General features: G+C 45.5%; 1 long non-coding RNA gene across 1 annotated transcript in view; it reads right to left on the reverse strand.

Moving 5' to 3' along the window:
• Nucleotides 1-4,875: 4,875 nt before the first annotated feature.
• Nucleotides 4,876-24,092, reverse strand: part of LOC142827145 (uncharacterized) — a 62,445-nt gene continuing 43,228 nt past the window's right edge. Inside the window, exons 2-3 of the long non-coding RNA XR_012901599.1 lie at nt 19,940-20,057; nt 4,876-4,959 (exon numbers count right to left, since the gene is read on the reverse strand). This is a non-coding gene — a long non-coding RNA (uncharacterized LOC142827145). The remainder of the gene's footprint in view (nt 4,960-19,939; nt 20,058-24,092) is intronic.

Here is a 24,092-nt window from a genome sequence, read left to right on the forward strand (position 1 = left end):
TGATACCTGCCAGGCTTCAGGCCTTGACACAAGGGCCAAGAAGGTCCAAGAGGAAGTGGCCCTGAAAATGGGAGGCAGTAGAAGGAAGTGAAGGAGGGCATGACAAGGCTGTCACCTGAAGGTCCCTGGGCTGAGACTCAGTAGTGGGTGGGCCTGGGTTCCCTCCCTTTCACTCTTGCACGACACCTAGCCACGCGAGGAGTGGCCTTTAGATGCTGTGGCTTGTCCCTGATGTCAGGGGCTAGATGTTGGCTGCAGCTGGCCATGGCAGTAGGTGCAAGACTGAGAACCGCTGATACCCCGGAAGGGGGTGAGAGCCCAGAGTAGAGGGCACTGCCGGAGAGCAGTGTCCTAAAGAGGGAGCAGTGGCCCTGGGAACGCCACAGGTCCAGAGCAAGAGGGTGGAGAAAGTGCAGAGCGATGACGGGTGAGACACTGGCCAGAAGGGGGCGCCCGACTGAGAATTGAGCTAATTCCCAGTGTGACCAGCAGGAGGCACCACAGCAGTGAATCACAGCCTGTTACACTGGCTTTCTACTTTTTTCTGCATTAATAATTAATGACAGTCAACAATGACCCAATTCAGTGAGGTTGAAATATGCTCACATGCTGAGGTCCCACGTAAACTACAATTCAGGATTTAGTCCTAAATACTTAACTCAGACCTTCCTTGGGCAAACTCCCATTAAAGTTAACAGCAGTTTGACAGAGGACTGTAGAACTGGCTTTTAAGATGGGACTTAAAGCATGCCTAGGACCTGCTATGCACTATGTACACTGGAATAAATGTCTTCCTTAGTGATTTGAAACAAGAAAGTTTTCAGACACATGTAAGGGGACTGTTAGCCCCTTACTAAAACTCTGTGGGGATATGTCTACAGTACAAAGTTAATTTGAACTAACAGATGTTAGTTCGAATGAACTTTGATAGGCGTTACTTAATTCGAACTAGCGGAGTGCTTAATTCGAACTAGATAAACCTCATTCTATGAGGACTAAGCCTAGTTCGAATTAACTAGTTCGAATTAAGGGCTGTGTAGCCACTTAATTCGAACTAGTGGGAGGCTAGCCCTCCCCAGTTTTCCCTGGTGGCCACCACCAGGGAAACTCTTCTGCCCCCCTCCCGGCCCCGGAGCCCTTAAAGGGGCACGGGCTGGCTACGGTGCCCATGCCAGGTGCAAGCCTGCCAGCACCCAGCCAGCAGACCCTGCACCTGGCACGTCACGAACCAGCCACCCGCTGCCACCCAGCCCTCCCCCTCTTCCCGGGACCAGGCTTGCGGCTCCCAGGAGCCTGCCCGGGGCCGCAAGAGGCGGGCGCCCGCCTGGTCTAGTGCGGAGATCGTGGACCTCATCCATGACCTCCGCACTAGGCACAGGAAAGTGGCTGTCTAGGGCAGGATAGCTGCCAGCCTGGCCACCCAGGAGCAGGTTTGCATGAAAATCAAGGTGGTCCAGTGAGACCCCCAACCCTGAGACCTGAGCTTAGAACGGCCGTACTGGGTCAGACCAAAGGTCCATCTAGCCCAGTAGCCTGTCTGCCGACAGCAGCCAACACCAGCTACCCCGGAGGGGATGGACGGAAGACAATGACCAAGCCATTTGTCTCGTGCCATCCATCTCCAGCCTTCCAAAACAGAGGCCAGGGACACCATTTCTACCCCCTGGCTAATGCCACTCCATGGACCCAGCCTCCATGAATTTATCTAACTTCTCTTTAAGCTCTGTTCTAGTTCTAACCTTCACAGCTTCCTGCAGCAAGGAGTTCCCCAGGTTGACTATTTGCTTTGTGAAGAAGAACTTTCTGTTATTAGTTTGAAGCCTGCTACCCATTCATTTCATTTGGTGTCCTCTAGTCCTTCTATTATGGGAACTAATGAAGAACTTTTCTTTATGCACCCTCTCCACCCCACTCATGCTTTTATAGACCTCTATCATATCCCCCCTCAGTCTCCTCTTTTCTAAGCTGAGAAGTCCCAGTCTCTTTAGCCTCTCTTCATATGGGACCTGTTTCAAACCCATGATCATTTTAGTTGCCCTCCCCTCTCGCACCCTCTCTCTTCCCCTCTCCCACCTCCTTTTCCCAGTCTCCCCGAGTTTTGTTCAGTAAAGAGAGTTTCTATTTTTGACCACATGTTTTCTTTATTTTGTACATCAGGAAGGGGGTCTAGGGAGGGGTAAGTGGAAGGAGGTGAGGAAGGAATGGGGCACGAGCCCCCGATGGGGAGGACTGGGGTGGCTCTGCGGGCTCCTCGGGATGGAAGCTCTCCTGCAGCCCCCCGATTGACCCCACTCCTCCCCGATGGCAGCCTGCGGCAAGTGCAGCCGGGCTGATGGCCGAGTGCTGTGATGTGCCGAGTGTGGACATTCAGGGCACTCCAAGGCAGGACTGCTTTGCTGTCCCTCATCGAGTTAGACAAGCGAGCGGGGAACCCATGAGAACTGTCTGTCTGGGGTGGAGGTCAGGTCCCTTTAAGCACAGCCCTCGGCTAGCCTGAGACAGCAGCTCCACGCTCTAAGTCCTAATCTGATGTCCTGCCGGCACCGCTTCCGGCCAGCCTTAACCTCGGTTCAGTGTCCACTCAACGTGGACATGCTAGTTCGAATTAACAAAATGCTAATTCGAACTAGTTTTTAGGTCTAGATGCACTAGTTCGAATTAGCTGAGTTCGAATTAACTAATTCAAATTAAGTTAGTTCGAATTAGTGCTGTAGTGTAGACATACCCTGGGAGTTTTTGGTTCGCCAGCTCTCAGTGTCAAAAGGGGAAGGGTCCATGAGAAATCAGGGCCCTGAGACTGACAGATCCCAGAGACAATGGTAAGCAGCCAACACTCCAGCTCGGCCTGATTGACATGTTGGACAGGCCAGTGAGGAAAGTGAGAGGCCAGGCCCCGTCCTCCCTGTGAGCTGGGATTGTTCTGGGTCTCTCTGAGCAAGGAGAGAGCTGAGGGTATGTCTACACTACCCCGCTAGTTCAAACTAGCGGGGTAATGTAGGCATACCGCACTTGCAAATGAAGCCCGGGATTTGAATTTCCCGGGCTTCATTTGCAAGTGCGGTATGCCTACATTACCCTCCTAGTTCGAACTAGGAGGGTAGTGTAGACATACCCTGAGAGACAGCTAAGAGGAGCAAGCTGTGTGGAGAAGAAGTCCTGCAGCAACAGAGCCAGGCACAGACAGCCCTAGGAGTGCAAGCTGTGCTGAAGGGCAGTTTTGCAGTAACAGAGCCAGGCACACGCAGCTCAAGGAGTGCAGACCCTGTGTTGAGCAGCAGACTGGCAGTGCTCAGAGAGCCAAAAGGGACAGAGAAGCAACACAAGGAGCTGGAGACTGGCAAAGCAGCACAGCCTGCAGCTGGATATGGTGAGCAGCTGTGACCTGCAAAGTGTGGGGAGAGGCTCTGGGCAGGGAGATATCACCAGCCAAGAGGGCCAGCAGGCCAGACTGGGAGAGGGGTCTGGCCACTTAGAGCTTGAGGCTGTGTGGTCACTGCCAGAGCAAGCGTGTCCAGCCTGCAGCCCCCGTGCAGCACATCCAGGGCCTCTAAGGCTGTGTCCAGACTCAGGGTTTTTTTCGAAAAAAGTAGCCTTTTTTCGAAAAAACGTCACCTGTGTCTACACTGCAGCCGCGTTCTTTCGAAATTAAATTGAAAGAACGCGGCTTTTCTTTCGACGGCGGTAAACCTAATTCCACGAGGAAGAACGCCTTTTTTTGAAAGTGCTCTTTCGAAAAAAGGCGTTCTTGAAAGCAAACAGGGCTTTTTAGAAAAGAGCATCCAGACTCACTTGCTGCTTTCTTTCGAAAAAGCGGCTTGCTTTTTCGAAAGTTCCGCGTGCAGTCTAGACGCTCTCTTTCGAAAGAGGCTTTTTCCAAAGTATCTTTCAAAAAAGCCTCTTTCGAAAGAGGCTTTTAGTCTAGACATAGCCTAAGGGGCCTATAAGGAAGAGACTGTAGACTGTCCTTACACTCTGCAGACTGCTGTTCTGATGTCCCTGTGCTACAGAGCAGGGCTGTGTGTTCTCATTTAACCATTCTCATTTTTTCTTATTCTTTTCTCTTTATTCAGTTGATGTTTAATAAATTGTATTTGCTTTGAACCTTATGAAATGATCACTGGGCCAAGAAGGCCTGCAGTGTGAAGAGAGCACCTCGGAGTGGGGACACCCTAACTCCTGCCCCTAGTGACTGCAAGGTCGGGGATTAAGCCCCAGGAAACCTGAGCCCAGCCTTGTTGGGGTTTTGAGGGCTCTGCTACTCAGGAGAGTGGAGCCCTCAGGATCAGGGAGGCCGTGGGGTAAAGGAAGTGGGAGCGGAGACTCAGATCCTTTCGCTGGTCCATTTCACTGGGGTGGTATAGAAGCCAGGAAAGTTCTCCACAATAGCGGGACCATTCCCCCGCTTACACACAGTTCACAGCAAGTGAGAAGACAATAATAGGCATACTGACATGAAAGCAAATAATCCAAATGGACAAAAACAGAAGGCACAAACTATAGTTGAGGGAATTAGAAGTTCACCCTGTATTTTCCATGGAAGTCACTGTCAGTGTCGAGTGAGAAACCCTGCACCTACGCTAGTAACTTTTTAATAGTCCCTTTCTCCTTGGATTGACTGATTATAACAAAGACAACTTCTGTACAGAGACTTGTGAATACAGCTCAATCTGGTACTACATACAGATGTCCAAATAGCTGTCAAATTTCCTCATATTCATCAGTTTAATGAATTCAAGCAGCTTTCTCATTTGAAATTTCTAAAAGCCACTCTCCTCTATTGAAATGGAATTGAAGTCTTTTATAAAAATAAATGTAAAAAGTTAAACAATACGTGCAATAATTTAGAGATTAAAAATAGAGATCTGAAAGTAATTCCTGGGTCTTTGCACAAGCATACCTTACAATTCAGGGGTTTCTTATAGTTGTTTCATGTCAGTGCTTACTCAAAAGAAGCTTTCACTGAATAAGAGAGATAAAAAAGAAGTTTCCAAGTAGATATATGTTTGACTGAAGGTACAAGACGCACACACAATATATTTGGGTATTTTAAAAACACTTTTATGTAATTTATATTTAGGACTGTGAGAGAGTATGTATGTTCTAGACTATAAAAAAAATGGAGAAATCCAACAAAATAAAGTGCTTCCATCTGTTGATGACCCTGGTCAAGTGTGAGGGGAATGGCTCCTATGACACTAATCTATTTCTACTTGCTAAATTTATAACCTATAGTATCCTTTTAAAATGCATTTTCTCGTGCACTCAAGGAAGGCTACTGGAATGCAGATGCAATCACTTTCATCTGTAACTAATTGCAAGCAATCACAACATGAAATTATATTTCCAGGTCTAGTTAGATGAAGAATGTGTCTCCTGAGTATTTGTGCTGCACTTTTGCATTGCCTGACCTAGCAGACAGAAGATTCTGTTTTATTTCTATGTCACAATGACCGGAACCTTCCATTACTATCTTCACATGCAGTAAAAGTAACATTTATTTTGGGATTTACATCAATTAAGATGGACAACATTTTTTTTTGCTGACACCAAGATAGGGTAGTTATATACGGGGGGTGGGGAGGCTCGCAGATTTGCTGGGCCCCTGGGCAAGATGGGGAGGTCACTCTACACTCCTGGAAGGGGTATGGCTTTGGGTAGAAGGAGCAGGACTGGGGGCAGCCAGCCTTCAGTGGCACTTGTAGTATGCCGTGCCATCCCCTTCCCCCCAATCCTCAGAGCTGACCTGAGTGCACCACATGGGGTTCTGGTGGTGAATTAAGGGCCTGGGGCTTTGGCCACTGCTGCCGTAGCTGGTAGCCCTCCGTTCTTTTGAATCGAGCGGTCCCAGGGCACTTGCCCCCTTGCCCTGGTTATATACTGTAGAATACTTGTTTATATCAATTTGTAGAGGGCCTATTCTTTGTATTGGGCTGCTACCTTGTGCGCTTAGCTGCATGTCCTGATCTCAACTCTCATACTCAAGGGATCAGCCCCAGCTATTTCAAGTTGCAAGCATGAAAATATTTTCAAGCATAGTTTCAGTAACTGGCACAGATTCCAACAACACAGACAGCAGTTTTTCTGCTGCCCCAGGGCCTTTCCTTACAGTTGCAGAGTGATTAGCTGGTTAACTAAGTTTAATTAGGGCAACAGCAAAGGAGTGGGTTTGGAAGTCTCCTCAGGCTGTGGCTGTAGATACAGAAAGTATAGTGTTGGAAGCAAATGTAGGCAGCATGCTGCCAAAAATAGGATTGGCATCAAGTAGCTATCTATGCAAGGGCTCCCAGCAGTGTATATCAGTGGGTAATTTTTCAAAAACAACTTTACTGCAGACAGATCAGGAGGAGTTTAATACACCACAGTATCCCAAAGCAGAGCTAAACTCTTATCACAAGAGCAGGAACATTGTCAAAAAGTTTTCAACACCCATGTCCTGTCTATAACAAGGAAGTTCTCCGATGGTCCAGCCATGGCTTCTGAGGTGCTACCAAACATGGCTCAGTTCCGTCCACACTTGCAATTAAACTAGTGAAGCAGCACTCATTACTGACACCTTTTGTCAGTATCAGAAAAAAAGTTTCCCAGTGTAGACAAATGAGTGTTGATTTAACTCTGTTCATGTCCCAACCAGCAGGCATCTCACCTCATTTCAGCAGGGTTTACCATACTTTTCACTGAACTCTAGCCATGCCAACAGAGAGGATAATTTGTCAGTACCAGGTGGAAGAACAAGGGCTCAACGTCAAATGGTTTTCTATACTTTTGGCTATTAGAGTTCAGAGGCATATACAGAACCTTAAAGTCACAACTACAGTAATCATATAAATAGTGAGCATTAGCAAGTAAGACCGTGAAGATAAGATCAAGGAAAGTGATCCCCACTAAAGGTGGGTATAAACCAGAACTCCAGATCCAAATCGTATATAACTCTGTCTCATTAATGAGCTAGAACAAAAATGTATTTTGCATAGCTGGATGGTGTACCTTAAGCCGACCTGCCTGGTCTAGTGTAAATCTAGGCCAACAGAAACTTCATAATTCATGAATTATGTATTGCCCCAAGTAAGTAGCTTTCCCATTCAGACAAGTGACCCCTTTTAAAAAAGCCCCACAAATTAAAAAAAGACTTGGGGCTTGATTGGTGGTTGCACATGTAAAGAGATTGTTGCTGCTATTCTTCAAGCAGTTCTGATACAAATGGCTAAAATACACCACCCTGGTTCTCTAGCAGCATTTACACTAGAAATATGTAAGTGCAAACCAAAGCAAGTCTGGTGATGGAATGACCAAAAGGCAGGGCGCTTGCAGTAACAAAAGGGATAGCATGATAGCTACATCACTGAACTGGATTTAGGGGATTGAGATTCAATTGCTGAACTATTATCTGTGGTTTGTAACCTATCCTTTAAATCGGCTTCCATACCTAATGACTGGAAGGTAGCCAACGTGACACCAATATTTAAAAAGGGCTCTAGAGGCGATCCTGGCAATTACAGACCGGTAAGCCTAACTTCAGTACCGGGAAAATTAGTCGAAAAAATAGTAAAGAATAAAATTGTGAGGCATGTAGAAGAACATAATTTGTTGGACAAAAGTCAACATGGTTTCTGTAAAGGGAAATCATGTCTTACTAATCTATTAGAGTTCTCTGAAGGGGTTAACAAACATGCAGACAAGGGGGATCCAGTAGATATAGTATACTTAGATTTTCAGAAAGCCTTTGACACGGTTCCTCACCAAAGGCTCTTGTGTAAATTACATGGCCATGGGATAAGAGGGAAGGTCCTTTCTTGGATTGAGAACTGGTTAAAAGACAGGAAACAAAGGGTAGGAATAAATGGTAAATTTTCAGATTGGAGAGGGGTAACTAGTGGTGTCCCCCAAGGGTCAGTCCTGAGACCAATCCTTTTCAACTTATTCATAAATGATCTGGAGAAAGGGGTAAGCAGTGAGGTGGTAAAGTTTGCGGAGGATACAAAACTGTTTAGGATAGTCAAGACAAAGCAGACTGTGAGGGACTCCAAAAAGATCTCACCAAACTGAGTGATTGGGCAACAAAATGGCAAATGAAATTTAATGTGGATAAGTGTAAAGTAATGCACATCGGGAAAAATAACCCCAACTTTAGGTACAGTATGATGGGGGCTAATTTGGCTATGACAAATCAGGAAAGAGATCTTGGAGTTATCATGGATAGTTCTCTGAAAACTTCCACACCGTGTGCAGCGGCAGTCAAAAAGGCAAATAGGATGCTAGGAATCATTAAGAAAGGGATAGAAAATAAGACACAGAATATCTTACTGCCTCTGTATAAAACTATGGTACGCCCACATCTTGAATTCTGTGTACTGATGTGGTCTCTTCACCTCAAAAAAGATATTTTGGCCTTGGAAAGGGTTCAGAAAAGGGCAACTAAAATGATTAGGGGTTTGGAACGGGTCCCATATGAGGAGAGGTTAAAGCAACTGGGACTTTTCAGTTTAGAAAAGAGGAGACTGAGGGGGGATATGACAGAGGTATAGAAAATCATGAGTGATGTGGAGAGGGCGGATAAAGAAAAGTTATTTATTAGTTCCCATAACAGAAGAACTAGAGGACACCAAATGGCATTAATGGGTTGCAGGTTTAAAACTAATAAAAGAAAGTTCTTCTTCACACAGCATGTAGTCAACCTGTGGAACTCCTTGCCAGAGGAGGCTGTGAAGGCTAGGAGTATAACAGAGTTTAAAGAGAAGCTAGATAATTTCATGGAGGTTAGGTCCATAAAAGGCTATTAGCCAGGGGACAGAATTGGTGTCCCTGGCCTCTGTTTGTCAGAGGCTGGAGAAGGATGGCAGGAGACAAATCGCTTGATCATTGTCTTCGGTCCACCCTCTCTGGGGCACCTGGTGTTGGCCACTGTCGGCAGACAGGATACTGGGCTAGATGGACCTTTGGTCTGACCCAGTACTGTTACCAGATTTGCTCAATACTCTGGGGTATGCTCATTTATCAGGGTTACCCTTATGGGACTGGGGGAAGGTTAACAATTCTATCAGTGTGCTGTTGGTGCTTACTTGTGCTCTCATATGGAGCTGAATTCTCCCTGCTGCCAATTACCCCTCCCACTGGAGCTCTCCTGCAGGAACTAGGTTCCTTAGGATGGGGTTCTTACCACCTTGGCAACACACACAGACACTCACGCCCACTAATCAGAGCATGTCTGAGAGGACTGGGTACTCAGCACTCACAAGCTGACCCCCTCATATGTCCCTGGACTCAGCTGGCTGGGTTTCACAGCAATGCCACACTGCATCCTCATGTGCCTTTGGACTCCGTGGGCTGGATTAAACAGCACTTTAAGCTGCCATCCTCATAAGCCCCCAGGTTCAGCACCTCCTATCCCCACTTTCACACCACAGTCATTCACTGGTAAACCACACGATGAGCAAACCCCACTGGATTTTGGGCACTACAGGGATCTTTTGCTTGGGTACAAGAAGTGTTGTTGCAGAGCGAATGGGGAAGCCAAAACAACACCCCTTAAGGAAGAGTGAGCAAAAGAGAAAGAAAGAGAGAGAAGCAACCAGTTTAACAATGAAAGTGATTTATTTCTGAGTAGTGAATAGATATCAAAAAGTTACAATATTAAATCTAACAATTACAATATTAAATCTAAATTGAAACTGATTACAAATGTTAGGTAACCATATAACAGTTTACACAGGGCAGGATCACGAGGCTATGCTTAGAGAGATAGTTGATGAGAGAGAGAGAGACCGCACCACTCCACGGAGCTTGCACTGATCGGGGTTCCCAGATGATGATGGTAGCCGGGGGTCCAGAGGGCAGGAGAAAAGCAGGACAGAGCCCCCAGCACGATCAGACAGGAGATGAAGAAGTCTCAATGGAACTGATGCAGTTTAAGTCCAGGTATCAGAACAGTTTTTCTTGGAGCAAAGATAGGCGTTTTTATAGGGATAGTTCAAAGAGAAAAAGGAGAGACAATAGAGACTGATCACCCCTGGTTATGGGTGATGTTCCTTGAACGAGCTCACAATGCAACTAGGCAGTTTCAGTATTTTAGATGTCAATAGGATCGTTACTAGAATTGGTCTGATAATGACTAATTTGGGTGTGAGCAGGCCTAGATTCATTAGCATCTGGAGCAGGGATTTCCCATCAGGCAGTGCTTCTCTGCTTTCGGTGTCCCATAGTTCAGTGCGGTTCCTGCCTTGGAAGAGCTGCTCTCCATTCTGTATGCTAATGAGATGTCCCTCTGTTCCATCTTTAATGCAAATGAGGCTGGGGTGTTTCCTTAATTATATCACCCTTGTCTGAAGCAGTTTAGGTGTGTCTTCTCCGGCCTTTTCATTGCTTTGTCTTTGATTCTAGCAGAGGCCTGAGGGAGGGGAATGGTTTTCCATGAATGTCACTCCCTGGCTCCCCAAGGGCACAAGGCTGACAGGTGACCATGTTCTGGTTTCCCAAGAATCACAGAGCTGGTGGGTAACAGTATGGCCGTTCTTATGTTCTTATGTAATCCCCAACTCTGCTATGGGCCTCCAACACAACAACAAAAAACCCACACCATTGCAGGTATAAGCATTATGTTTACTATTTGGACTAGCCCAGGGCTGAAGAAATTCCATGAAACTGTTTGCTAAAAAGTTATTCACTCTCACCCCCAATCACATGTAGCCCTTCTGCTGGGTAGGCCTGGCAGGAACCAGGGCTGGGTTCAATATCTTGGGGTCAATCTCACAAAGAACCGGCTCGAGCCCCCACCCAGTGATCTGGGAAATTCACGCACCCCTGGGCGCCTCTGAGAGGCAATGCTTCCCCACTCGCAAGCACTGAGTCTGAGTGTAGGGAAAGAACATTTAATGAAACAGAGGAAGAATTCATACGGCATTAGCTTGGAGAAAACACCACAAACAGAGTTCATAAGCCAAACATGAGCCCCCACCCCGGCCAAGATTCGCCCGAAGTCCACCAAAAGTCTCTGTCCCCCCAAGTCTCTGTGCCACCCAGAGTTCCAAAGTTCACCCGCAGGGTTTCACCTCCCAACCTGGGTAGAAATGGGGGTGGGGAGATAGATAGGGGGCACCTTATACGAAACTCCGCTACGCTTCACCAGCTGTCTCATCCCACACCTCTGGACGCTCCGCTGGGCACCTGTCGCCGCTTCTCGCCTGCTGCCGCTCCACGCCACGCCACTGGTCGCCGCTCCTTGCCTGCCGCCGCTCCATGCCACGCCACTAATGGCCGCTCCTCGCCTGCCGCCGCTCCACGCCACGCCGCTAATGGCCGCTCCTCGCCTGCTGCCACTCTACTGGCTGCAGTAGGTCTGGCTCTCAGCCAAACCAGTGATTTCAGCTTAGTGATTTCAACTCTCAGCCAAACCAGTGATTTCAGCTCTCAAATGAATCCAGCTTTCACTGGACTAGCAAACAAAAAGACTCCTCAGGGAGTCTGCTTTAGGTCTGTCCTTAAAACAAAGGGGGAAAGGTGCAGGCTGGGCCAGTCTTATAGCTCACACCTAGTAGGTGTGAAGCAGGCTGACTCAAGTCCTTTAACCCTTTCCCCTGTCCGAGGCAGAACATCAGAAATGGCTGCCCGTCGCAGGGAGCCATAGCCTGTAATACCTCTGAGGCTGGTATAGGGGGCTCTGTCTGTGAGGTGGAGTGTTTTCCATATAAGGGCATGTAAATTAATAATCTTCCCCTGCTCACTCCACCCATTGCAGTAACAGATCAGCCAGTGGGCTGACTGGTGCTCAGGCCTGCTACTCCACCCACTGCAGCAAAAACCAACCTATGGGGTGATAAGTTCACAGGCAATAAAACAGGCAGGCAGCCCCTCTCTCACTGGGGATTCGCATTGAGTGAACGCCTGGCCTGATCACCCAGACGCCTTGCACCCCCCGCTCTTGAGTCTTACTGAGCGTACTCCGAGTTGGTCGACCCGAGTGGAGACAGTTTATGAGCGTGTGACCGGTACTTGTGTTCCTGCTGTCTCCAGAACTGGTATAACACCCCCCCCCTCCCCACCATCATCCCTATCCTAATTGATTTTTTAGTTGTCCTTATTGCTTGCCAAGTGACAGTGGCTAAAAAGTTACTAAGTTAGTTTATAAATAGTTGTGGTTTAGGTTTTTACTGTTTCCTTGTATAAAGTTGTGTAAATAGTCAGCCCTATGGATAATACCAGTGTTAATTCAACTGTTCCTAACCCCTGGGCAGTTATTGGGAATTATTGTGATTTAGAAAAGCCTCAGGGAATTGTTTTGTGTTGTCTGGCAATCTGTTTAATTTTTGTTCTGATGATTGTCTGGCGCCATCAAAATAAAATCAGTTTGTTCTTTTTGAAACCCCCAGTTGTGGTCTCATCCTTTCCGGCATCCCTTCGAACCTCGTGTATTACGGGGACTGACATGGCGTCACGAACAGGATGCCGGAACCCCGGAGACCATGACAACTCTGATAGTTGCCCCTGGGCTAAAACTGAGACCCCAGGTTCTGAGGAGGATCAGTTTAATCATTTGCAATACCACCTCCTCTGTACTCGACTGCGCAAAGGGGCCCCTAACACTTTTGACTGGGTCTGTGTCATAGGACACGGCCATGATTGTAGGACCTACACCATTCCTTTGGGGTTGAGCGATGTGGGCTGCTTGCTAACTTGCCATCCCACCTTCAGGGCCACCCCGGCTGATAATAGCCTTCAACCGCGTCTCACTCAAGTGGGTGAGACAGCCCCTAATTCAAACCCTCTTAGCCTCTGGAAAGAGGTGAACAGGGTAATTAAACTCTGTGGGGTAGCCCCCTCCATCTTGGCCCCCGAGCCAAGAGCCCCACATGGATCACCTGCACACCACCTGTTAATAGGATTGGTCCAAAGGTTAGATGGGATAAAAAAGGTTAAAAAACTACGCCCCGATTCTTATAAATCAGAGGATGTTCTGGCTGCCATCTGCAATACCCTAGCAGCAGCCCTTGATAAAGTTACCGTCTACCATGGGGCCGTTACAAATTGCGCCCGTGGGGTGGCGCACTCGCAGTCGGAGGGAGAACCGGAGTTTTCCCCTCAGGCGCCAAAGACGCCTCCTTTAGAGACACAACTTCCTCCCCCATACCAAGGCTCTCATGACCCACCAAACATTTACCCTGGCTTGACTACCCTGAGTTCAACCATACCCACAGCTCCCGACCTGATTGTACCGGAGGCCCTCCCTGTGACTGTAACCCGATTAAAAATGGATGGTCAGGGGAATACCTCTCAGGTAACTGAGACCCGCCCCCGAACCAAGGCGGAAATGAAGGAGTTCATCACGGACACTGCCCGACGTCCGGATGAGCCTCCTATAATCTGGGTAGGGAGATTAGCCTTGGAACAGGGGAGTGACTGGGTTGACCGGGAGGAAGCTTTAACATTAACCCGTACCGGGAGTTGGTCGCGGGGCCTTATGGGGGGAGTATTGGCAGCGAATAATCATTGGCCTGTAACGGCCGCAGCTGCCGCGCACCTCCAAATACAAGGGGGATTTCGCGCAGTACAGATGCCACCTGATTGTGTGAATAACTCCACTACCCTTATGTACGCAATCGCTGGGAGTTCTATTCTGCTCTGGGATCCCACTGCACACCCCCTCAACTTAACTAACGTTCAGACGGTAGCACAAAACCCATTTCGTTTTGTTGATGATCCCACTCAGATTCCCATAGAAGATGCGGCTGTTACCCTAGCCGTGGACAACAGCCCTAATCTAGACACAGGGGCTCTTCTGTGGCTAAGGGGATACACAGGACAACCTATTGGCCGACTATACGACGCTGTAGAGAGGGTGAAGTGGGCAACACTAAAGGCCGCCCTACTTGCAACCCCCTCTACTCTGGTGAAAGGGTCCAAAATGGTGCCCAAACCCAAATACCCCGAGCGTTCATTCACTGAGCGTAAGATTTTTGGATTTTTATTGGGTAAGGGACTCGCCAAGGAAGCTATTAGGAAAATGAATAGTGATCAACAGAAAGACTTGGATGTGAAATTGGGGTGGGAAGATCGCCCTATTCCCCCGCAGCCAAAAAACGGGGAGAGGCCAAGTGCCTAGCGGTCACTCGGCCCGATTTAAATGACCCTCGACCCTATCAAAACCTGACTACCGAAAACGAGACAATTATCCCCTTTTTGTTAGACACGGGGGCACAGGTATCCATCATCCCCCCCGATATGCCCCACACCCCCACTGGAAAGATAGTCTTTGTACAGGGATTAAATAGCGTTGAAGCAACCTACGTTAGTCCATCACAATTGGCTTTCTCTTCGATCTTAATTAGCCCGCCTTGAGGGCGTTGTTTGTCCCCTTTTTGTTTTTCAGGTACCAACCCATTCGAGCCCCCCACCGGCTGTTTGACTTCTGGAGCCGACGAGAACCATCAAGATGGAAAAAATTTAAGTCTGCCACTGAATCTTTCGTTTGGGAATATGTTACCAAATGTCCCGCAATCTCGAAGCCCTCACTAATTTGACCGCTGAAGGGTTTCGACAAGTCGATTTGGCTCTTACTGTACTAGCTCATTATGCCGAAAAGAATCGTCTAATGATACAGGTTATATTGCAGAAGGACTTTTGTATGGCACTCGAGGACCTTGACCCCAGGTTTAAGGACCAATACCGTTTGCGTTTCAAGCCCGGGTGGAACAACGTTTCAGCCATCACCCAACAGCTGACCTCACTTGCAGTTCAGATTCGCGAACAGCGGGAAGAATGGGACTGGTGGCAAACAAAACTTTCTTCTTGAAGACTGAGTACTTGGGCTTCCACCATTAAGCAGTGGTTGATTGTATGTGCTCTTGTGTTACTAGCCTTTTTAGTGAGCACTGCTGTTGCAAAAGCTCTTATCCACAGAGTTGTTTCCGCTTTCCCTGTTACTGTTGCGTACTTTTCCCTTTCTCCCCTTTCTGAAGACAGCAGCTCACCAGAACCTCAATTTACCCAATTGGCTTCTTGCTGATTACCCTTACGTGCGCTCTCACCTTAGGCAACCCCCTTACCGCTTGCTCCGGACAGCCACGGGGGCATGTCCGAGGCAGAACATCAGAAATGGCTGCCCGTCGCAGGGAGCCATAGCCTGTAATACCTCTGAGGCTGGTATAGGGGGCTCTGTCTGTGAGGTGGAGTGTTTTCCATATAAGGGCATGTAAATTAATAATCTTCCCCTGCTCACTCCACCCATTGCAGTAACAGATCAGCCAGTGGGCTGACTGGTGCTCAGGCCTGCTACTCCACCCACTGCAGCAAAAACCAACCTATGGGGTGATAAGTTCACAGGCAATAAAACAGGCAGGCAGCCCCTCTCTCACTGGGGATTCGCATTGAGTGAACGCCTGGCCTGATCACCCAGACGCCTTGCACCCCCCGCTCTTGAGTCTTACTGAGCGTACTCCGAGTTGGTCGACCCGAGTGGAGACAGTTTATGAGCGTGTGACCGGTACTTGTGTTCCTGCTGTCTCCAGAACTGGTATAACACCCCCCCCCCCCCACCATCATCCCTATCCTAATTGATTTTTTAGTTGTCCTTATTGCTTGCCAAGTGACAGTGGCTAAAAAGTTACTAAGTTAGTTTATAAATAGTTGTGGTTTAGGTTTTTACTGTTTCCTTGTATAAAGTTGTGTAAATAGTCAGCCCTATGGATAATACCAGTGTTAATTCAACTGTTCCTAACCCCTGGGCAGTTATTGGGAATTATTGTGATTTAGAAAAGCCTCAGGGAATTGTTTTGTGTTGTCTGGCAATCTGTTTAATTTTTGTTCTGATGATTGTCTGGCGCCATCAAAATAAAATCAGTTTGTTCTTTTTGAAACCCCCAGTTGTGGTCTCATCCTTTCCGGCATCCCTTCAAACCTCGTGTATTACGGGGACTGACATCCCCCAGCTCTGTTCACTCAACTCTGGAAGGGGGGAGGCTTGTTCTTCCGAGACCTCTTACCATGATGGTGGTGTCTCTCCTGCAAGCACTGGTGGCATGTTTGACAGTTCCCACATTTAGGGGTAGCATGATTAGTGACCCCCACAACAGTCCCAAATTATATACAATTCTCCACATTCCATTCCAACACTGACCCTCCATCAGCCCTGGCTGAATGGGATTTACATAGCCACACCTTGGATTCTCTCCTGAGCAGTATTTACATGTCAACAGTTAACAGTTAATTACCTTGTAGAGCTAAACAACTGTAGTGGGCACACCCACCCCTCCTTTCAGCTGGCTGACAGCAAGCAGCAGTTCAGCCCCTGCTTACACACATTTCCCAAATTTGATATCATTCAAACTGTCCAGCAGATGACAATAGACAACAAAATGAAATCCAACAAAGACAAATGTGAGGTACTACACTAGGCAAGAAAAACCAAATGTATAAATACTAAATGAGGGACAACTGGCTGGGCAGCAGCACGTCTGACAAGATCTGGGGATTGTGGTGGATCACAGCCTCAAGTCACCAATGCAATGTTATTGGGGGGAAAATACAATTCTGGATTACATAAACAGAGGCATAGCATGCAAATCATAGGAAGGGATAGTACCATTCTGTTTTGTCCTGGTTACATCTCACATGGAGTAGGGTGTCCAGTTTTGGTCAATGTGTAGAAAGGATGTGGAGAAACTGTAAAGGATTCAGAGGCAAGTGACAAAGATGATGAAAGAGATGGAACGCAAGCCATACGATCAAAGGCAGAACAAATCAGGTATAATTATTTTGGAAAAAAAGAGATTGGGGGTGGGACATGACAGTTGGCTTCAAATACTTAAAAAGGCTGCAAAAAAATAAAGATGAAGAGGGCAGGGCAAGAGGCAATAGGTTCAAGCTACAGTGCAGCAGATTTAGATTAATTCTCAGGAAAAATTTGCTAACTGTAAGAACAGTAGGGCAAAGGAAGTTTGTGGAAGGGCTTTCACAGGAGGTTTTCAAAAGGGCTGGATGGCCATATGTCTTGGATGGTTTAGTCACAACTAATCTTGCATCTTGGCAGGGGAACAGACTAGATAACCTTTGAGCTCCCTTTTAAACTTATGATTTGATTTTCCCCTATATCTTTCATATGACACTTGTTTGGCAAACTCTGTACTAGCTGATTGGAGCTTGAGTTTCATACATATTTAGCATGTGGTTCAGTGGTACTTGCTATTGGCCAAAGGCATCCCCATCACAAAGAATTTATGTTAACATTGGCCATGACAGTTCCTTCATCCAGAATTTTGTCACCATTAGGCTAAAATCAGTTCCCTGGGAGACATCCGTATGAAATGTGCTTCTTAATTAGCCTGTCTCAACTAAACGGAGTACATTATACTTGCAGAATGATCAGATAGTGGAAGATTATATATGAATCACCTACTACATGTGTTTCAGCTCAATTTGGCTTCATAATGATGTAGTATCTGGGAGAAGAAACTTGCTTTTTCAGTTCTTGATATCTTTAATACAATAACTGTATCGAACACACATAAAAACTTCCTAATTGTCAGGGAGGTTAAACACTGGAATAAATTGCCTAGGGAGGTTGTGTAATCTCCATCACTGAAGGTATTTAAGAGCAGGTTGGATAGACACCTATCAGGGATGATCTGGATGGTGCTTGGTCGGGCCGTGAGGGCAGGGGAATGAACTTGATGACCTCTCAAGGTCCCTTCCAGTTCTAGTATTCTATGTTTCTATGATAATGGGCAATTCCTATCAATTAAACTTTTAATTGTTGCCTGCTCTTAATACTTTAAGGCTACGTCTACACTACAGGCTTCTTGCTCAAGAACGGCCGTTCTTGCGCAAAAACTTGCAGAGTGTCTACACTGCACTCGTGTTCTTGCGCAAGTAAATTTACAGTAAAGCGTCAGAACAGACGGCTTCTTGTGCACAAGTTATTCCTCTCCCCACGAGCAATAAACTCTCTTGCACAAAAAGGCAGTGTGGATGGGCAACAGAGGTTTCTTGCACAAGAAAGCCCTATGGCTAAAATAGCCATCAGAGCTTTCTTGTGCAAGAGAGTGTCCACACTGCCATAGACTCTCTTGTGCAAAAGCACATGGCAGTGTGGACATGCTCTTGCACAAGACCTTTTGCACAAGACCTCTTGCGCAAGAAGCCTGCAGTGTAGACGTAGCCTAATATGATCAACATAACTGGCTATGTCTTGTACACAAAAAATTAACACACGTGTCTTAACCTTGTTGTGAAGATCTGGGGAGAGGGAGCGAATCTGTAATTGAACAACCACTGGTCTATACTAGGAGCTGAGTTCAAGATAAGATAAGCAACTTTCAGCTAAGTTAATTGCATAGCATAAGTCAAAATATCTTAACTTGAATTTTGGCACCGTCCACACGGTGGGAAGTCAAAGGGAACACACTCTCCCTTCAACTTCCCTTACTCCTCATAGAAGCAGGACTACCAGCATCGATAGGAGTGCCCCTCTCAATTCAAACTAGCGTGTCTTCACTAGACCCGCTAATTTGAACCCCAGAAGATCGACTGCAGCTGCTTCAATCTTATTTGTAGTGTAGACATGGCCCAAGTGTGGCAGTTTGGTACCACTCCTGTCACTTTCCCTCCTGTGCTGTTTACGAAGCCTATATACACCACAGCACTGAGAAAGAGATTTTAATGTGCTCTTACCACATAAGATCCCACCCAGCTGCTCAGGAGCTGACAGACATGAGTTTCACTCTCCCCATTTCAAGGCTAAAAGAAAACAGCTGCACAACTCCACCTCTTAGGTGAAATTGACAATCCTTTATAACAGCTACCCAAGGAACACTGTAGGCCAGAAATCCAAATCTCATTTTAAGAGATTATGTATTTCAATTGCCTCAAAACTAGCCCTGGTTTTGGATCCAAGGCTGAAACTAATTGCAAAATTCAGATTGATATCTCAGGGCTCTGGAGATGTCTGGCTTAGAAGTTTCGTGTGGGGCTTTTTTTAGCCACATCTAATAATATCATGACTTTTGCATTTCAGAAGAAGACTAAACATTGATCTGACCTCATGTAGTCATCTAGAGCCATACAAAATGACTCTGAAATACTGCCACACAGAATCATAGCATTTTTTGCCCACTCTACGCTGATGTGAGGGACTCGGTGTGAGGAATAATGCAGAATCTGGCTCATTACACCTACTCTAGGCCCCTATGCACTCTGGTGCTCCACAGCTAATCCAGAGCCCAGGTGGCAACTTGGTTTCTTTCACACTCACCATACATGCAATACCTTTTCTGCACTCCTTTGCAGGAGCACTACCCTTTTGCAGAGACTGGTTTCTGCTCTGATATACATAGGAAATCATAATGATAAGCTTGAGGAACAAGATGGGGTAGCTTTATATCCCATTTAAAAACCTAAGATTTTTTTCCCTAATGTAACACTGGTTTCATCCCTCCCCCCGTCTTTAGATTGTGAAAAAGTTAAGGCAGGGATTTTGCCTATTTTTCTGCTTAGAAAATACCTAGCACACTGTGGAAACAACCAGCAGTTAAGAGAAGGATAATCAGCTTTACAGTGCTATACATAAAATAGGCAGAGGGGAATTTCTCCTAACTCTGCGATTCATTTAAAACCCTTAACTGTGAATGGATTATTCCTGCTTTAATATGTACTGGAACACCTAAGAGGTCCTTCCCACCTATAGTCAATGGACAACATTACTGATCATAAAATTATCATGATGCCTTTTAAAATCCAGCTGCAGTACTTAATTTCCCTTGTGATTAGAGAAGTCACCAGAGTGCTTTGTGCCTCGCTTCCAGCGTGTAACAGCGATAACACTTCCTTTCTCCTGCTTTTTGTCTGTCTTGTCTATTTACCCTGTACATTCCTCAGGGCAGGACATGTCTCTGACAATGCATATACAGCACCTTCCACCAAAGGGGTCCCCAAATCCCAACTGGGCACAAATACTTACTATAATAACTCAAGTGTGTTGTATGTTCCATCCTTTAACGTTACTGCCAGACATCCATTGATGGCCTCAGAGATCGGTTGCTTCCTTTGGGTGAAGCTAGGTTAATGTTGTCACAAACCTGGAGGAAACAAGTTTGAGTTGTCAGGACTCCTAAGATTCAGTCTGATTTGGTGTTCTTTCAAGGCAAGATTTCACTATATCCAGTGCAGGAAGTATTCGTACCCAGTCAGTTTATGGAATAAGACAGTTCCACCTGTATGGCACATGTCCTCTGAAGAGCAGTGGGTCTTTGAGATACTTTGAATGGGTTCTCCTCTACCTGTGATTTAATGTTATTATATAGCAACATACAGTGCAAAATGATTATGATAGATGAAAATGGAAAACTAGGATAGCCTCAGAAACTAGCTTCTTGATTAACAAGGTAAACTTAAGATGAATACAAGAAACAGTCAATATAGTTTGGTCTTATAAAGACCATAATGTAAGAACATAAAAGTGGACTTCCTTGGTCAGGCCAATGGTCTATCTAGCCCAGTATCCTGTTTTGCAACTGTGGCCCATGCCAGGTGCCCCAGAAGGAAAGAACAAAACACATAATCAAGTTACCTGCCCCCTGTTGCCCATTTCCAGCTTCTGGCAAACAAAGGCTAGGGACACCATCCCTGCTCTAGTCTATATGGCTATGTCTGCACCAGTGTTTCCCAATTTTATTTGGCCATGGAACCCTTTTAAATTCAAAATAATTTTGCAGAACCCCTAATAGTCTAATATATAGAGCTGAAAAAGTAGACCACAAATAAAGAAGGATAATAAATACTTGCAAAACAAGGTCACGATATGCAGATTAATCTATCAGTCAATTTATATTTGTCACAGTTAAAGTTTTAAATACAAGAAATCACACGACTATACTGAAGTAAAGTATTTACGAGAGCACTGCCTGCACACTCCCATACAAGCAACTGGTTTGACAGCTGAAGCTTCGACTTTGTCCAACGCGGTGCTAGTATATTCGTATTCAGTCACCACATGATCCACATTCTCTGAGAGTGAGTACGGGGATTTACAGTGGTATATAACAGGTGATCACACCATTGACTGACTGAGTGCACAGCGCTGAGTAGTAACATCATCATCCCCACTCTCTGGCTAAGCTGGCATTACACGGGGACACTTATCGTGGCAAACACAAATGAAAATTGTTTTCAATAAAATTCATAAATGCTTAAATATTAATTGTTTTTAAATCATAAATGTTATTGTGTTGGAATTTTCTCACAGAACCCTTATTTTCACTTTGCGGAACCCTAGGGTTCCACGGAACACCATTTGGGAAACACTGGTCTACACTATGAGTTTTCTCAGCAAAAAATATGCTAACGAGGGACTCATTAGCTTGAGTTGTGATCTCTTTTGCATATTTTATGCCAATCCATTTTTGCGCTGGGGCTTCTGCACAAAAAGAAAACTTCTACATTGCTTGGTTTTGCGCAAAAACCCTAGTGCAAAAAAGGATCGGCAGAAAATATTCAAATGAGATCACGACTCATGCAAGAAACTTGTAGTACAGATGTAGATGGAATACTTTGGAATTATAGCAACCGCAACATGCCTATAGTGCACCACATACTACACAGATGTCTTGCACTGATACACAAGCATCCATACCACTTGTGTGACTGTCCTTACTCTGAGCAAGATTAAGAACCATCTCCTCCATGGTGCCTACATACACAACACATGCTGGTATAACAGCTGCAATGGGTACCCAGTCCTCCTACTGCACCCTGCATTGTTGCTACTCAAGGAGGAAGGAGATTGAGTTTATTCTTTTCCCTACATTCACTTTAATAAAATGTATTTCTTTTTCTCATTCCACTGGGGCGAGGGTGTTATTCGGTAGTTGCACTAGTATTGCCTCTTGAGTTTCCCTCAGAGGGAGCAATGGAACTAGTCTGGACCTGGATATGAAGAGGCAATAAGAGCTTTTCCAGGCCCCACATGGTGACCCACTGATTTTCTTCTGTAACATCCCTCTTCCCTCCATCAGAATCCCAGAGGGTGTATCAGTCTCAGGGGCAAGGCTGGAAGCAGGGGAAGTAAAGCAGATTATCAGTTCAGGGGGGCTTAGCCTGGCTATAATACAGCATTTACATGAGCACAGAAAGGGCTCGGTTTCTGCTGTCAAGAGCATAGCAGGTGTCTTCAGACATGCCCTGAATGCAGGGAGGTAGGATGAGTAGAGCAGACACCTACCTAATAGCCCACCAGGTGCATGCAGTCCATGTGGGCAGTGACTTCATACCTAATGGAGACAATTCTCTGTGCTGTCAAAGTTGTTCCTTTTTTCAGTCTGCTGTGGGCTAAAGAGAGACCAAGGTTACTTTCTTAACCACTCAACATGGTGTACTACCAAAGTTATTTGTCCTTCTAGGGAATTGCTTCCTACCTGCCCACAGTTCCACACTCCTGAGGAGCTTAAGAGGGGCTAGAATACTTGACACATCATTTCTTCCTTCCTTCTGGGCATGGTTTGTTCTTTTCAATAGGATTCAAATAGCAACCTCCCCTACCTTCTGGTTATTCTGTGAACAAGAACTCTAAAACTAAACTGAAATTGGAAAGAGGGAGAAATTTAAAAAAATGTTAAAATTGCAACAGGTCTCTTCTAACCTTCCTGAAATACACTGCACATTACTAAAAATGTCATATTCTCTCAGAGCCTAAAAGGTAACTGCTTGGTTAGAAAGTGAATATAAGAAACCCAGTACAAGTTATACACAGTATACGCTGAACAGGTAGTAGTTCTGAAATATGCTTGTCTCAAGATCTGACGCTTCAGTCTGACATTTTAAGTTGTCAGAAAGTAGGAGAGGAAATAACCTAGAGTAATAAAAACATACAGCTCTAAGTCTTTTTTTAAAAAAGAAAATTCATTTTAAAACTTTAATGCAGTTTCTTTAATAACTTTTATAGAAAAAGTATAAATAAGGTGATTATTGAACATAATGAATAATTAATATGAGACTTCATCAGTCAGATTATAAAAGCACTAAAAGGAAATCTTAAATTAGGTGCAACCTACAATATGTAACAGGGACAACTGGCAGCCCATACAAGATGCTGTGTTTCTAATAATAGAAAGCTAAAGGAGGCATATGGAGAAATTGAACTCAAATTGTGTTTCCTATGTGTAAATGTGCTAGAGGCACAGATGTCTCAGCAACCTCAATCTGCCAAAACCAAATGTAAGACACAGTCACAAAATAAGGGGGGGGGGCAAAGGGGAGAGAGAGAAAGAAATAGCTTGGTAAGAGATCTATAACAAGAGTTTAATGTCTTAAAAACAGATACTTTTAGGAAGCCATTTAAATAGTTACCTAAAAAGTGTATTGGCCTAAAAACCTCATTTTTTTCTACATAAGCCTCCCCTGAAAAAGAGTGCATAGGACTATTTGTACTAAAATGAGCTGGAAAATGTTGGAGTTTCTAGAAGAGTAGGTTAGAATTACTGTGAAGGACCCTGTCAATGCTACAAATCCCACCCATGAAAAATCTTGCAAATGTTAAAAGCAACATGCAAGTAGCTACTGGATTTATAAATTCCTTGACACTCAAGTGATTCTTGTGCAGCTGATGGAGTTTACAAGTCCTACACACACAAAATGTAATTTGCTTACATGTCTCATGACAGAAATAGCAAAGACTTATAACTAAATCTCAAATGGCACAGCCACTGGAATTTTTAAGCTCCATGACAGCTGGTAGAACTGTAAGTCTCATGAGCTAATAGCTATGATTGGCGCTTACAAGATGAGTTTGTAAATCCCAAGAAAGCCATAGATAGTTTACACCACTTTCAAGTTCTGTTGTGTAACTGAGACTGAACTTGCAATGACCATGAAAGAACCAGTTGCAGTTCATGAACTCTAGCTTTTGTGCCAGGAAGGTATGCAGCTATAGTTGATAGCATTTACAAGTTCCACTTTCATGGTGGGCCAGCTGGCAGGTTGTGGGGAAGTGTGAAAGGCAGAGTGCACTTATGACAGCACCACTTCAACAAGTACATTGCTACCTCACAAAAGGAAATGGGAATTAATTTTTTAAGAGTTCATCACCTCAACCTTTTCATTAAGTGCAGAGGAACCTC

Source organism: Pelodiscus sinensis, chromosome 1 (genome assembly GCF_049634645.1).
Source record: "Pelodiscus sinensis isolate JC-2024 chromosome 1, ASM4963464v1, whole genome shotgun sequence".
In the NCBI taxonomy this organism is placed as follows: domain Eukaryota; kingdom Metazoa; phylum Chordata; order Testudines; family Trionychidae; genus Pelodiscus; species Pelodiscus sinensis.